The 17,043-nt window shown below is 42.4% G+C and overlaps 1 pseudogene; it reads left to right on the top strand.

The window, feature by feature from the left end:
• Nucleotides 1–2,884: 2,884 nt before the first annotated feature.
• On the top strand, nt 2,885–17,020 carry LOC119918709 (annotated as a pseudogene).
• Nucleotides 17,021–17,043: the final 23 nt, after the last annotated feature.

The following is a 17,043-nucleotide window of genomic DNA, read 5'->3' on the forward strand; positions in this document are numbered from 1 at the left end:
AAGGACACAGTCCATGTCTGCAGGTCTGAGCATAAAGGACAGGACACGTCCAACAGTATAAAGGAAGGACTCTGTCCCTGTCTGCAGGTCTGAGTATGAAGGACAGGACACGGTCTGTTTGTGCAGGTCTGAGCATAAAGGACAGGACTCGGTCCATGTCTACAGGTCTGACCATAAAGGAAGGACACAGTCCATGTCTGCAGGTCTGAGCATAAAGGACAGGACTCTGTCCCTGTCTGCAGATCTGATATGAAGGACAGGACACGGTCGGTGTACCAGGTCTGAGTATAAAGGACAGGCTGTGTCCCTGTCTGCAGGTCTGAGTATAAAGGACAGGACTGTCACTGTCTGCAGGTCTGAGTATGAAGGACAGGACTCTGTCCACGTCTGCAGGTCTGAGCATGAAGACAGGACTCTGTCCCTGTCTGCAGATCTGAGTATGAAGGACAGGACACGGTCTGTGTACGCAGGTCTGAGTATAAGGACAGGACTGTGTCCCTGTCTGCAGGTCTGAGTATGAAGGACAGGACTCTGTCCCTGTCTGCAGGTCTGAGTATGAAGGACAGGACTCTGTCCCTGTCTGCAGGTCTGAGTATAAAGGACAGGACTCTGTCCCTGTTTGCAGGTCTGGTATGAAGGACAGGACTCTGTCCCTGTCTGCAGGTCTGAGTATAAAGGACAGGACTCTGTCCCTGTTGCAGGTCTGAGTATGAAGGACAGGACTCTGTCCCTGTCTGCAGGTCTGAGTATAAAGGACAGGACTCTGTCCCTGTTTGCAGGTCTGAGTATAAAGGACAGGACTCTGTCCATGTCTGCAGGTCTGAGTATAAAGGACAGGACTCTGTCCCTGTCTGCAGGTCTGAGTATAAGGACAGGACACTTCCTCTCCTCTCTGGAACACATGAGGTTCAGTGTGTCCCAGCAGAGGTGGGGAGCAGGGGGCAGGGGAGGAGAGAAGGAGACGCGCCTCTCATTGGATAAAGTAGGTCAAGCCCGCCCCCTCATGTGACCCAGCATTCCTCTCTGCATGCAGTGTGTGTGTGTGTGTGTGTGTGTGTGTGTGTGTGTGTGTGTGATCACCTAAAATAAAGCAGCTGTTAAAATCTGAAAGTCATGAATGGAGGTTTAAATTCATAGTCTGTTTGAAAACACTTGTCCCTCACTTGTAGTTCAAGGTGAGGTCAGGATGTGAACTAATCGTTTGAATGAATGAACCAGCACGTTTTGTGGATTACATTTTTAATTTAAAGCTACAAAAGAAAATAATCTTTTCTCCAGCATGAGAATGTAAAGCAGCTGTAGGCGGAGCCCCAGAATCTCGAGGAATTACGTCCAAATCTTTCATCACAGAAACCTGAATTTACACATTAACCTCAGTTTATAAGTCCATCCTTCTTTAACTTGAACCGGCCTGCAGGAGCCACAGACACCAGAGAGAGAGAATTTAAAAGTCATTATACAGAAGATTTGTCCGATTTCAATGTTCTTTCCTGATGGCGAGGTCAGAGGACACTGAGGACGAGTCATCTAATCTCTCAGTGGTTTTAAAGAGCCGGACAGAGTTCAGAGGGCACGCACGACTTCCTGTTTATACCTCGGTGCTGTCCGCATGTTTGTCAGCCGCTCATCATGCTGACATGAGTGTTTTGGGTTATAGTGGAGTTAAAGAAAACAGGTATTATCCAGCATGATGTCAGCACAGAGAGCAAACAACGAAAACATAAATAATAAAGAGTCCATCATCTGGGAAGATTCTCACTTATCCAAGAGCAACTCATTCTCATAGCGTCACATATGGTTCTGTCAAGACCCCCTGGCGTCACTTTTTAACACCTTGGCTACTCTTTAGCGTTTACTTTGCACACTCTGCGGTCAAGTTAGCAACAAGCAACGTCTGGTTAGACTTTCAAAATAAAACTAGTTGCTAAAGTTATAAAACGTAGCAGTTTGGTTTAGTTTAGGTTAAATTAACTATGTTACTTGTGTGATTTAAATTATGTAAGTTAAGTAACATTAGTAAAAGGAATCAGTGTTGAGTTTTTGTTTCACATGAGAAATGAACACTGGACTCCTGGGTGAAAGTCTGGTTTCCGGCCCATCCCTCCCCTCCACCTCCTTACTTGGTCTTTTTTTAATTTATAGTAGAAGTTCAGTAGTATCGTTGAATAATGGCACTAAATGGTGTCCACGTGCGTTGGTACCAGATGCTGAAGGGCGTAACAAAGTGTAGCTGTTTGACCTCTGGGAATGAGAACGGGCTGGACAGCTTGGTCGAAGATACTCGAAGGCGTTTCGAGGTGAAATAGCTGGGACTCCCTGCTACAAGACGTCCAGTTTCCCTTGAGTTTGAACCTTTCTTGGAAAAGCGTCCATTGTTTTTCCACCAATCCTTTACTCCCCTCTGTGCTTTGAAAAGAGGATGTAGACATTTATGGACATAAAATGTGTAAAAAAAAATTAGTTTACCACAAATTTGTGTTTTATTTATTTATTTCAGGGTTTGAGAGGCTTCAGACTAAACTGGTTGCGGTTTGTAATAGAACAGAAGAGGGTGACTCGTAAAAATATTGCGCGCACATTAACAGCAGAACGGGTGGTGAAAGGATGAGCAGTAAAACAGAGAGAGAGAGAGAGAGAGAGGGGTGTGGCTGGAGGGAGGGCTTACGGTTTGACGTCAGCAGTCCTCCGTCCTCACACATGGATCGGTACTCGGTCAGGCTCCGCCACACGCGCCCACTGAAACCCCGCGCCGAGTCCTGTCGTCGCTGCAGCGCGCGGCTTTTTTATTCTGAGGGCTCATTTCTTTATTCAGTGTGTTTGTAGGCTGCTGATCTGAGGACCGCCGGCGCGACGTTTGTTTTATATCTGTCGCTTTATTTTTAGTTTTCGTGGTTTGGTGGATTGACTGGATCTCCGGCTCCCAGTGCAAGGAGGCGTGCAGGAAAAAAAATGTCCCGACATCCCATCCCACTGAATCCAGGTTTTCTGCCTCCAGCGACGCACGGGGTGCTGAAGTCTCTGCTGGAGAACCCGATGAAGCTGCCGCTGCACCATGAAGGTGAAGCCGGGATCAGCCGCAGCCCGTTAACGCTAATGTCATGTTTACTGCAGGTTTATGAGGACTGTCAGTCCTGCTGCCGCTCAGCTGTCAGAGCTGCGGGTTTCTCTGCACTCTGAGCCTCCGGCGAAAACTTTTCATGTCTAGGAAGAAGGACCACAAATATGAGCAGTTAAATGTCTTGAAGTAAATATGATAAAACACATTTATTTCTATTTCCAGCTGGCCAGAGGAGCAGTAATGTAACTGTATTATTAATATTTGATCATCAATTAGTTTTCACATTTGAGCAGCTACTATAAAAGTGTCTGTTTATTGATTAACAAAACTGCTGCAGATACATTTTCTGTTTCTCTACTCATCAGTAATCATGTTGCTTCACAGCCATCTCTCCACTTTGTTGGTTTCCTTTGTATTCCAAGTTGGATTGTTGCCAAACTTTTGAGCAGCTGATTCAGAAATCAAAACAGGAACATAAAGTATGTAATTGCTGATGAAGTGAAACGTTGTCAAAAATATATTGGTAAACAACATGCAAGCAGAAAGTCTGGAGAGACTTTGTCAGGTGTCACAAAAACACTCTTAATCAATAATTATAACTGAACTTTATGAAATAGCCATCTGTTGGTGGCAGGGTCAGAGGTTTCGGGGCGAATAGAGGTCAAGGACTCGACTCGCTGCTCCTGGAAAGGTCAATAAGGAACCTTGAAGGTTTTGTTGTGATTGTAGTCTGATGAGACATAAAGTTGCTTAGCATCTTAGGCTCTTTGTGTAAACTAAGCTAAGGCTGGTAACAAAAATCTAACCTAGGTGAGTCACCACCCTGTAAGCACGCTCTGTTATGACTTCACATTGCATTTCCCAATAGTTCGCAGTGTTTTCAGTTACATCTGCTTCTTGGTTGCAGTGAGAGGATTAAGTAACTCACAGTTTCAGGTGTCACTGCTGACATCTTTACTTTATTAGAGTGCGTATTGATATATTGATAATATTTCTGAAAATATGCCAGAGTTAGCCAGTAAGGCTAATTTTCATCTGTATTTTGGGTTATTCAAGCTACAGAAATCTCTTGCAGGAGTCACATTTAATTAATTTATCTGACTCTTTTATCCAGAACAACTTACAGTAAGTGCATTCAACCATGTGGATACGACCCAGAACTGCAAGTACATGGACTCCCTAAGTGAACGGGGTAAACACAGATGTTTAAATAATATTTTGAAACTTGCAATGTTAAATCCATGATTGCTAGCTAGCGGTCTCTTTCTTCCCTGCCTTTGCTGGTGCATTTTTATGTTTACAGATGCGTTATTGCCACAAACTGTCGCTCAGTGGAATGGCTTGAAACCGTCAGCAGGTTTCACTGAGACTGTCCTACGAGGAAACATATTCAACCTGTGCAGGCGTGTCCTCACTCGGGGGGGGGATCTGGGACAGTTTGCGTTGAGTCATGTCTTAGCAGTGACTTTACATTCATCCACAACGCCTCTACAGTTGGTTCACGTTCGGTCTGAACACACCTTGGTGAAGTCAGATTGGATGGAGAGGTCAAAAAAATCTATGACACTTATTTTTCCACGTCACGTCAGCATTCAGCGACGATTTCTTTTAACCATGAGCGCAGTCAATCCCTAACCTTAACCAGATATCTTTTTTAAATCCAAACCACCGCCTTAAATCTAACCAAACCTTAATGAAAGCAGCGGTAAATGAGAAAAAAAATCACATGAGTAGTTTTTGAAATGGACGGTCTCGGTAGGCACCGACAAACAGTAGTACAACAGAGTATTTGGTTGTTTAGTTTGGAAGATGTTGGGCCTGCTTACTCGTGCCAGTAGAGCGTGAGATGCAACAAAACATGGACCTGCTCAACAATACAATTGCTCAACTCCTTCATAGAGCCACTAGTGGTCAAAAACTCTTCAGGGCACTTTTAAGGCAGGACTAACATTCGACTTGATAAAAGAGCAAATTCTCCAAAGTCCAATAGCAATAGTCACTTTTTAAACATGTCCTGAAGAGGGTTTTTTGGCGGGTTTTACTGACTGATTCATCCGCTCTGTTCTCCTGTGCAGCTTTCAGCAAGCAGCAGGAGAAGGAGAAGAACCTCGAGGAGGAGCGCAGCACCCCCCAGTCAGCCTTCCTGGGCCCCACGCTGTGGGACAAGACCTTACCTTACGATGGAGACACCTTCCAGCTGGAGTACATGGATCTGGAAGAGTTCCTGTCCGAGAATGGCATCCCCTCCAGCCCGTCCCAGCACCACCACAGCCAACACCAACCACACGCTCTTCCCCGCCAGCCACCAATCATGCCCCAATCCCCAGCCACACCAGTGCCCTCAGTAATGGACCTCAGCAACCACGCCTCCACCTCCATACACACAAGCGTCATCTCTCCGAACTGCCTGCACAGCAGCCCGACACAAGCAGGTAACACACACACTCACAGCCATTTTTAATAGATGTTTATGTTCCAGCTTTGGGTGAACGTGATATACTTTACATGTTAGTCAGTTAGTTAATCATCTTGAAAACGAGGCCGCTGTGTTTGTTGTAAAACTTCGATTGGTTCAGTCAAGTGGGAGGGGGGGGGGTGATAAATGATATTCATTGACCTGGTTTAATTCAGCTGATAAAGATTAAGCGGAGTGTCATCGGCATAGCAGTGAAAGGAAATGTATAGGGACATATAATATCATATATAAATTACAGGGCCAAGGACGGATCCTTGAGTTACCACACAGAACATGGCAGGTATGAAAGGTGCCCAGAATTTCCATAGACCTGTTAGCCAGTCTCAGACTGCACCATTAATGCTTTGCTATAAATCTCTGTGTTTAGGAGGTTAATCAGAAAACCATGATCTACTATCAGGTAATAATTATCCAAGGGACTTTTTCAGTTCTAAACTAAAGAACTGAAGAAGCCTCTTGAATGAGAGACAAAATGTCCCTTGATTTTAACCTTCCTTGGATAGCATGATCTACTGCATCAAAGCTCGAGATCAGGTCCAGAAGAAGTACAACCGCTAGCTGCATCCCACCGCAGTGGCTGTTGGGAGTTAATGCAGTGCAGACTCTTAAAATCTATCAGTACTAAAACTGCATGAACACATGATGATAACGTAAAACTGACCAATACTTTTATGCAGATTTGATGTTTGCAGAGATCAATTACAGGGTGTAAGTAGGGCTGAATCTCTGGGCTGTAAAATGTACATTATAATTCCAGAGCCCAAAGCTGACACATATAAGCTGCTCATTTTATTTGGTCAAAACCCCAAAGATATTCAGTAGAACAGAGTTTAAAAAGGCCAATCAATCAATGAATTGTTTAAAAGATGAGATGAAAAGACGAGTCTGCTGATAGACCTTAATACCAACAGGTGTATGGAACTAAAGGAGAAATAAACCCATCCAAAACTCTATGTTTACATGATTTATAGGGGCTAAAACTTTCAAACACACAAGTGTGTTCCTTTAAAAGATCACATGCACGACTACGTGCTGAGAAATCTCTGCTTTTTCATGACTGTAAGCAGCACGTTTCCCTCTTTGCTGACTGACAACAAAAGAAAACCCATTCATCTCTTTCATGATCAGTTGTAGCTGCTGTAGGAGGACAAGTCTCTCAGTTTGTTTGTGCTCTTGAGTTATTAAATAATGGAACAGCAGAAGACGGGCCTCAGTCAGGCAGGAGGAGTTCAGGGCTGCAGGAGGGGATCAGTCGACTGAGTGCTGAAAGATCTCACTCGACAGATCAGAATCAGTTCACATCAGTTCGGCTTCAAAATGAAACGATTTATCGATTGGAATCCAGAGTGGAGTTTTTTTTAGCTGTTTATATTCTACAAGTTAAAGCTTAAACATACTGGGTACTTTAAACTAACTCGTTTTAGACTAGGCAATGTATTTAAATTTGTTTAAATATAATTATGGCTGAAATTAATATAATTTAAAGAACAATCCCTTTCAGTACAGACCACAAAGAGTGCTTGCTCTTTCGTTTTTTTCTTTGTAAAGGTTCCTGAATCAAAGCGAGATAATAACACACATGTTATCTTAATTTCAATATCACAATAACAATAAGGTTAACAAAGTTTAGAGATATATGGCTGATCCTGTTACATGCTGATAAACACACTGTAGCTCACCAGGAGACATGTTTTATTCAGGTAAAGCTTGTTACGGCGGCTTGTGTTGAACCAGCGTTTAACATTTCAGAACTGTGGCGTCTTTTATTAAATTAAAAAATGTGATTTTGTAAAAAAAAAATAAATAAATAAACATGGTATTTTATCAGAAATTGTCATACTTAAAGGCTACGTAAAGGCATGGAAAAAGGCTTTGCGATCAGCACTGGAGCTCAGGGACCTGGACCGGTGACCCAGTTTTGGTCCTGACGGCCAGGTGACCGAATCTTTGGCCAGACACCGATGTGTCCTCTAGCTTTCGTGGAATCTGTGAATACTTTTTTGAGATATCCTGCTGACAGGTTAACGTTGACGGCGATGCAGAGCTCAGGTTAGTTTGGTTCAGTTCTGACCTCAGAGGGAGGAAACTCCCAGAGTAGTAACGCTCGCTCTGCGTGGCGAGGAAAACGAGTCCGCCCTAGACGCCAGGAGCGAGAGAAGTGTCAGATTCAACACCTCGACAGATGTCCTGGCCTCAGCAAGGGCGTGTGTGTGTGAGTGTGTGTGTGTGAGTGTGAAGGCGAGAACTTCCGCTCTGACTCTTACTCGCTCCCTGTTCCTCATGTTTATAGAGAAAGACAACAAGCCGTCCTCTCACAGCGCTCAGAGACATGTGACTCGCTGCTGTGTGTGTGTGTCCCTGCGTGAGATCAATGTTTTAAGAACATAGTGTTCTCTGCAGAAGTAGGCCAGTGGGCGGCAACCCTTCACATCCACACACACAAGTTTCCAGCCCTGTGTTTACATTTGCATTAACTAATAATCCTGTTGCACACACACGGCTGAGATGAGTGAGTCATCCTGGGATACTCCTCTTGGCTCAGAGTTTGTGTTTTGAGGTCGACAGGTTTATTTTCAGAATCAGCTGCAGGAGTTCAGCTGGTGTGTGTTTTTAGCCAGATGTTAAATAAAGGTGTAAATGCATCCATCTCTCAAAGACACATCTGTAATCTTTACGTTACTCCCTCCGTAGTGGAAATATGCTCTCCAGAGTCTGCACTGTCTCGTCTTTGCTCTGTGATAGAGCAACAACGTGAACGCACGGTCAGATAAAAAGTGCACGCAATAACGTTAACATTAACACATTTACACTGCAGATATTGAGTTAGTTTTATTCCACTCACTTTGACTAAAGTATTTAAATACTTCTCTTGCTGATCTGCACAGCAGCAAACTGTAATCTGCTGCTCCCATGTCTAAATATAGCAGAGTAATCTATGGCATAATCTGGCATATTTGTATTCCCACGTGGCCCTGCAAGTGTCCAGCAGATAAGGTGGCAGGGTTACCCAGCGTTCAGCAGATAATGAAAAGCAAACTGACAGACCGACAGAGAGAGAGAGAGAGAGAGAGAGAGGTGGGGAGACTAAAAGAAGCACAAACATCCTCATCCTGCCGGTTAGGTGGAGTCTCTGTCCACACTTCGGTCTCTCTGCTCGTTGCTGTCCTCCATCTGAACTGGAGGTGTAAAGAAAAAGCAACGTGAATTAAATGAGTTTGTTGTTTTGTCATAATCCATAATAATCCCGTCCTGCAAACTCGTGATTTGCAGATTTGGTCTTGGGCGGAATTAAGGGGACATTTTAAAAAAAATATATATAATTTTTACTCTCTCTTTACTTCCCTTCTACAGTTTCAGTGTAAACATAAACTGTCAGATAAATGAAGTAAAGTTAAAAGTAGAAAAGTAGCAGGGGGGGTACAGTACTGGAGTATAAGTACTTAGTTACATTCCACCACTGGAAGTAATACTAATAATAATACAATACAGTAGAAACGCAGCATGTATGCATTTATATTTTCTAACCTGAGAGACGAGCTCTGCAGGAAACATCAGGAACCACAACTCAGCGCCACACACACACACACACACACACACACACACGTGTCTGGCAGCGCCGCACATCATGCGCTGCTGCTCAGCTGCCACCTGCTCCTCCACATGCAGCACTGATGATGGCTTCGTGTCACAAACATGTGGGGAAATCATCCAGAGAACAGGTCTGTGTGGACGCCTCCCTGCAGGCCCGCGGTTATGATGATGCTTTCTGCAGTTCCTGTACTTTGACCATCACAAGCAAACCGTAGTGCAGCCCCGAACATCGAGAAAGCGGTCTAGTTGATCCAACGTCCTGCCCGGGACGTTTTGGCCAACGTTACGTTTCAGCATCATTCTGCCACAGGTGTTCTTAGCAGAGCAGGAAACTGAATTCCTCTTCAGGGCTCTGAATTGATTTCTGTTTCCTGAATTGTGGTTTGATAAATATGATGCTGCTTCTAAAGGAAATACCGAACGTTCACACCCAGTCTGTGTAAGTGTAAAAGAAATGCACACACGGGAATGTGCCCCAGTGACACAGCGTACGTTTAACACTAGAACCGCCAACAGGTAACCCACTGCTGTTTTTCATTTAGATGTAGCTTTGTTATGTAGCGCCCCCTATTAATGTGTAAAATGTCAAGATAAAGTCAGATGTACCCCTACAGGAACGCAGTCAGTATTGCGCTATTAATTCCTCGTATTTACGTGAACATGCCAAAGCCTTTTCTCTGGACTTGCTCATTGAGGGAAATAGGAACTGATGGTTTGGAGGTTTCTGGACTGAGCAATGCGTCCTGGGCTGATTCTGCATCTGGTGGCTCGTCATTTTTCTGAATTGTACTCTGTGAATATAACTATAACATCTACACCAGCGGCTACGTGCCCGTCACAGCGCAGCAGAGCAGGAGAATGAGCTGCATAGTGAAGGCAAACAGAAGAAAACGTTCTGTAAATTCCTGAAATGTGGGGATGCTGGAGGTTCTGGTGGTAAACGTCTAGCCACACCTTAACCCTAATATGAGCCTAAACCTGTTTCTAACCTTAATTTTAAAACCGAGTCTGAACCTTCAAACTGCCAAAACCTGACCTCTGCAGGACCAGCTGGAGAGGAAAAACAAATAGTCTCGTCCAAGAACTGCTGCTGGGACTCACAGAGGGAGTGGGTAGTCTCATTCACCGCCACTCTTGACTTCACGGAGGCGTTTTAGATGTGAGTCCATTTGGTTCATCAGACCTGCCTGATGTATCAGAGAGTTACTGTTGGTTGTTTTTCTAAAAGCTGTTGTGAAGAAAAGAAGAGAGTGTCGTGCGCCTCGTTCACCTGAACGTGTGCTGACGTCAGACTTTTTAAAACAAGTATTTGTTGGTTTTTGCTTTTTAAATCCGAACTCGCCAAATGTGTGGATGTCCTGTCCTGCTGGAAGAATAGGAAGGACAGAAACAAAAACATGAAAACAAAATTACTTATTCATCACAACATTTTTAAAAACTAAGATGACGTATTTTGACTTAATAATTATTCATGGTTAGTGACTTGATGAGAAGTCAGAAATGTGAGGTGCCGTCTCATGCAGTCATTTTTCTGGCACAGATGGGCTTCCATACAAACCCCTCCTGACTAATGAAACGTTGTGCATGTGACAGCACAGTTAATAACGCTCGGTGTTTTTGGCAGGGATCATTTCCTGGAGGAAACAGCTCATAAAATACTCAACGATAAAACAGAAAGTTCCTTTATCTAAACTTAGTTTTTCAGCCTGTATTTAATCATTTTATTATTTTGTATCATTGAGGAGCTTTAAACAAACAGAGAGACGTTTACAGGTTAACCTGGTAGTCGCTGCCTTCCTTCTTCTTCTTATGTGTTAAGTCAGTTAGTGTTACTGAGACACGGCGTTGGCAGGGAATTAAACCCCAAATATAACAGTGTTGAACAGGATATAAGGTTGTTCTTTATTGCTGTAAATGTTAACTGCTTCGGTTTACTGCAGAGAGAGTAGAGGGAATGTTCTGTAGAGGCTGTGACTTTCACCCACGACATGATCTGTAGCGCCTCGTCAGAGAGATGAAGGGATTCACGTTATTTATATTCTCACCATATAATAATCTGCCCACGTTTGCTCTCTCCTCATCTGATCAGCTCGTCACAGCAGAGAGGAGACGCTGAGCAGGAAACAGCTTTAATTTTTATGGTTAAATACTTCCTGAACCTGCTCACAGTCCCTTCATTGTTGCACAGAACTGGGTTTGATGCAGGAAACTGCTGCTGAATGCTTTTTAACTTCAGGTCCGTCGCCATCTGCTGGCTGCAACTCGTCACTGCAGCCTCAGAAGAGGTTCTCTGGTCATCTCGGGAACTTTAAGGAACGAAACCACAGTGCAGACATATTTTGGAACGATATCTTTATGAAATAAATATAGACACTGGTCATTTTAAACTTAATACTAACATTATTTGTATTATTATAGTATTTGTTCATGTACGTTTGTAAAGAAATATAAATGTGCCTTTCTTTTCTGGGTCAGTGCTGTATGTTCAGTTTGGAAAAGTTTCATTTTGTCTGATCTGTTGAAAAGAAAGAAAGAAAGAAATGATTATAAAGACCTAATCAAAACCAACTTCGTGTCATGAGACACTTCTCAGGTCTCGTCTTCTTCAGCTCACCAGTTCTTATCGCAGCAGGTTCACGAGTTTTGTTTAGATCGGGGATCAGGGTTTGTATCTAAAACAAGAGTCAGACTCTGTGTGGGAAGCTGTGACCACTGATAGCTGACAAAGACCATTGTCTTCCTCCAGGCCTCCCGAGCTCCAGAAACACCCCGAGCCCCATTGACCCGGACTCCATCCAGGTTCCTGTCGGATACGAGCCCAACCCGGCCGACCTGGCTCTGTCCAGCGTGCCGGGGCAGGAGTTGTTTGACCCCCGCAAACGCAAGTTCTCGGCCGAGGAGCTGAAACCACAGCCCATGATCAAGAAAGCTCGCAAGGTCTTCATCCCAGATGACCTGAAGGTAATTTGGAGTTGGTTCTGACCAGATGAAAAATGGTTCACTGCTGCTTGAAGTCTTTTTTCTCCTCATCCAAAAGCCCTGAAATCAGCTTGTTATGCATCACAAGCAGAAACTCCAGTTTTCAGACAAATTGAGTAAATATAATAATTATTATGATTCATGATTATTACGACAGGCTCGCATTAAAGATAAAACACAGGGAAAGTAAAATAAAAGGAAAAGTAATGATTAAACTCTGCTTTCACCTGAAGGCAACCTGCTCCGTTGTTTTGGATGGAAGGTAGAGATGGGAAAGATTCCCACGGTTGTGACTTGTGAGGCCAATTAATACTTCTGCGTCGAATATACGCTGATGCGCACCTCCTCAAATATGTAAAATACACGTCGAGGCTATGCAGACCACAAGAACTGTGATTGGTCGGCTTGATAGCGTCACATTTCCTCCTACTCATTTCCAGCTCGTCTTTCTTCTTCTGCCTCAACTGGTTCAAAGGTCGTACATACCATATGCTCCGACACCTTCTCTCATTTTACTAAAAGTAACTGCTGTTCAACAACATTCAGCTCCAACTCCAACATGATCCACTCAGTTTCAGTCGCCATCGTTTGTAGCAGCCTACACCAACGACGAAGAAGAAACTTAACACAGTGAAACATAGAAACCCCACCGCCAACTGGAGTTTTGGAAGTATAACTGCAGAGCGACACAGACACCAATGCAGAAGTATAAATTCTCACGATGGCACGTATTCTACGGCGTCAGCAACAGCATTGACACAAGGCAGAAGTACAAATTGGCCTTGAGAACGGCACTCCTCGTTTAAAAAGTCATTTCCAAAACTAGATTTTCACACTGTCAGACTGGGAGATGTTTTAAGATGTAGTCTTAAGTTTCAAAGGCAGTTTAATGATGTTCTCTCTCAACCTATTGAGACTTTAAACTGTAGCTCCTGTGGCTTAGGTTTGCACATCTGGAGGGACAGGACACGTGCGAACGTATGGATGTACGATATGTTTGTGAAACTGTAAAACTTTAGTGGATGAAAAGTAGAAAGTGAAGAGCAGGACTTTGACTCTGGTGCTCAGTTTGAAATATGACAGACTAAACCATTGGTGCTGATTAAAATCGACTCAGCTTAAACCTGCAAGGCATGCTGGGACAAAGGTGGACTTTTTGTTCCGCTCTTAGATCGCTGCTGTCCTATTGGCCCAGTCCCGCTCTTCCTGGTTAAGAGGCTTATATGAGCCGGAATGAGAAAGCAGAGCTGTTTGTGATTCTCTGTCTTCTCCGCCGGGAGGTTAGGCTGAGAGGATTTGACTTTTAATTTGTTGAAATAAAAAGTGGATCTGTGTGTGGCTGCAGTCCAGCCCTGCACGGCTGAAAGCTGATTGTGAAAGCTTCCTAAGGCTCTGTCTCTGTGGACATGAGAAACTGTAGAGACGCGATAGGTGATGTTTGACCACTAGGGGGCAGACAGACTTGTTTCATCTCATTTGTATAATCACAACAGCAACATGGCGAGGTACAGGTGTGACACCAACATCTGCGACCTGTCAGATTCTGTCACCCAAATGTTAAGCCGTCAGCTCTTTCTAACACGTGTCTGACGTTGTGAAGCAGTTGCAGTTTGGTTTAGACATCAAAGGTACTTGCTTAGGTTTAGACATCAAAGGTACTTGGTTAGGTTTAGACATTAAAGGTACTTGCTTAGGTTTAGACATTAAAGGTACTTGCTTAGGTTTAGACATCAAAAGTACTTGGTTAGGTTTAGACATTAAAGGTACTTGCTTAGGTTTAGACATCAAAGTACTTGGTTAGGTTTAGACATCAAAGTACTTGGTTAGGTTTAGACATCAAAGTACTTGGTTAGGTTTAGACATCAAAGTACTTGGTTAGGTTTAGACATTAAAGGTACTTGCTTAGGTTTAGACATCAAAGTACTTGGTTAGGTTTAGACATCAAAGGTACTTGTTTAGGTTTAGACATCAAAGGTACTTGTTAGGTTTAGACATCAAAAGTACTTGTTAGGTTTAGACATTAAAGGTACTTGCTTAGGTTTAGACATCAAAGGTACTTGGTTAGGTTTAGACATCAAAGGTACTTGGTTAGGTTTAGACATCAAAGTACTTGGTTAGGTTTAGACATCAAAGTACTTGTTAGGTTTAGACATCAAAGTACTTGGTTAGGTTTAGACATCAAAAGTACTTGGTTAGGTTTAGACATCAAAAGTACTTGGTTAGGTTTAGACATTAAAGGTACTTGCTTAGGTTTAGACATCAAAGTACTTGCTTAGGTTTAGACATCAAAAGTACTTGGTTAGGTTTAGACATCAAAGGTACTTGGTTAGGTTTAGACATCAAAAGTACTTGGTTAGGTTTAGACATCAAAGGTACTTGGTTAGGTTTAGACATCAAAGGTACTTGGTTAGGTTTAGACATTAAAGGTACTTGCTTAGGTTTAGACATCAAAGGTACTTGGTTAGGTTTAGACATCAAAGGTACTTGGTTAGGTTTAGACATCAAAGGTACTTGCTTAGGTTTAGACATCAAAGGTACTTGGTTAGGTTTAGACATCAAAAGTACTTGGTTAGGTTTAGACATCAAAAGTACTTTGTTAGGTTTAGACATCAAAAGTACTTGGTTAGGTTTAGACATCAAAAGTACTTGGTTAGGTTTAGACATCAAAAGTACTTGGTTAGGTTTAGACATTAAAGGTACTTGCTTAGGTTTAGACATCAAAAGTACTTGCTTAGGTTTAGACATCAAAAGTACTTGGTTAGGTTTAGACATCAAAGGTACTTGGTTAGGTTTAGACATCAAAAGTACTTGGTTAGGTTTAGACATCAAAGGTACTTGGTTAGGTTTAGACATCAAAGGTACTTGGTTAGGTTTAGACATCAAAGTACTTGGTTAGGTTTAGACATCAAAGTACTTGGTTAGGTTTAGACATCAAAAGTACTTGGTTAGGTTTAGACATCAAAAGTACTTGGTTAGGTTTAGACATCAAAAGTACTTGGTTAGGTTTAGACATTAAAGGTACTTGCTTAGGTTTAGACATCAAAAGTACTTGGTTAGGTTTAGACATCAAAGGTACTTGGTTAGGTTTAGACATCAAAAGTACTTGGTTAGGTTTAGACATCAAAGGTACTTGGTTAGGTTTAGACATCAAAGGTACTTGGTTAGGTTTAGACATCAAAAGTACTTGGTTAGGTTTAGACATCAAAAGTACTTGGTTAGGTTTAGACATCAAAGGTACTTGGTTAGGTTTAGACATCAAAGGTACTTGGTTAGGTTTAGACATCAAAGGTACTTGGTTAGGTTTAGACATCAAAGGTACTTGTTTAGGTTTAGACATCAAAGGTACTTGTTTAGGTTTAGACATCAAAAGTACTTGTTTAGGTTTAGACATCAAAGGTACTTGGTTAGGTTTAGACATCAAAAGTACTTGGTTAGGTTTAGACATCAAAAGTACTTGTTTAGGTTTAGACATCAAAAGTACTTGGTTAGGTTTAGACATCAAAGGTACTTGGTTAGGTTTAGACATCAAAAGTACTTGTTTAGGTTTAGACATCAAAGGTACTTGGTTAGGTTTAGACATCAAAGGTACTTGGTTAGGTTTAGACATCAAAAGTACTTGCTTAGGTTTAGACATCAAAAGTACTTGTTTAGGTTTAGACATCAAAGGTACTTGGTTAGGTTTAGACATCAAAAGTACTTGGTTAGGTTTAGACATCAAAAGTACTTGTTTAGGTTTAGACATCAAAAGTACTTGTTTAGGTTTAGACATCAAAGGTACTTGGTTAGGTTTAGACATCAAAAGTACTTGCTTAGGTTTAGACATCAAAAGTACTTGTTTAGGTTTAGACATCAAAGGTACTTGGTTAGGTTTAGACATCAAAGGTACTTGGTTAGGTTTAGACATCAAAAGTACTTGCTTAGGTTTAGACATCAAAGGTACTTGGTTAGGTTTAGACATCAAAAGTACTTGTTTAGGTTTAGACATCAAAGGTACTTGGTTAGGTTTAGACATCAAAAGTACTTGGTTAGGTTTAGACATCAAAGTACTTGTTTAGGTTTAGACATCAAAGGTACTTGGTTAGGTTTAGACATCAAAAGTACTTGTTTAGGTTTAGACATCAAAGGTACTTGGTTAGGTTTAGACATCAAAAGTACTTGTTTAGGTTTAGACATCAAAGGTACTTGGTTAGGTTTAGACATCAAAAGTACTTGGTTAGGTTTAGACATCAAAGTACTTGTTTAGGTTTAGACATCAAAAGTACTTGTTTAGGTTTAGACATCAAAAGTACTTGGTTAGGTTTAGACATCAAAAGTACTTTGTTTAGGTTAGACATCAAAAGTACTTGTTTAGGTTTAGACATCAAAAGTACTTGTTTAGGTTTAGACATCAAAGTACTTTTTTAGGTTTAGACATCAAAGGTACTTGGTTAGGTTTACATCAAAAGTACTTGCTTAGGTTTAGACATCAAAAGTACTTGCTTAGGTTTAGACATCAAAAGTATTACACATTACACATAGTACATTTTCATCTCACTCTCAAGAGTATTAGGGAGAGACAGAACTAGTGGGTAAAATACAAAAAACCCACTTTCTTTCTTGAAGGATCCCTGTTTGTTTCACGTCTCCTCCCTTGTGTCCTTCGAGCAGGATGACAAATACTGGCCAGCGCAGGAAGAACAACTTGGCGCCAAGCGGTCCCGGGACGCGAGGCTGCTCAAAGAACCAGATCGCCATCCGAGCTGGCTTCCTGGAGAAGGAGAACTCCGCTCTGAGGCAGGAGGTGGCCGATCTGAGGAGAGCTGGACGCACCAAGACATCCTGGCCAAGTACGAGGCTCGGCACGGGCCGCTGTGAGGACACACTCACATATATATATATATATATATATTCAGCATATATACAAACACACACACTGAGGAGATGAACCTGCCTCCTCCAG

This window comes from Micropterus salmoides, unplaced genomic scaffold, assembly GCF_014851395.1.
Source record: "Micropterus salmoides isolate LMB-PRFRI ecotype aquatic unplaced genomic scaffold, ASM1485139v1 Ms_hic_scaffold_2364, whole genome shotgun sequence".
NCBI lineage: Eukaryota > Metazoa > Chordata > Actinopteri > Centrarchiformes > Centrarchidae > Micropterus > Micropterus salmoides.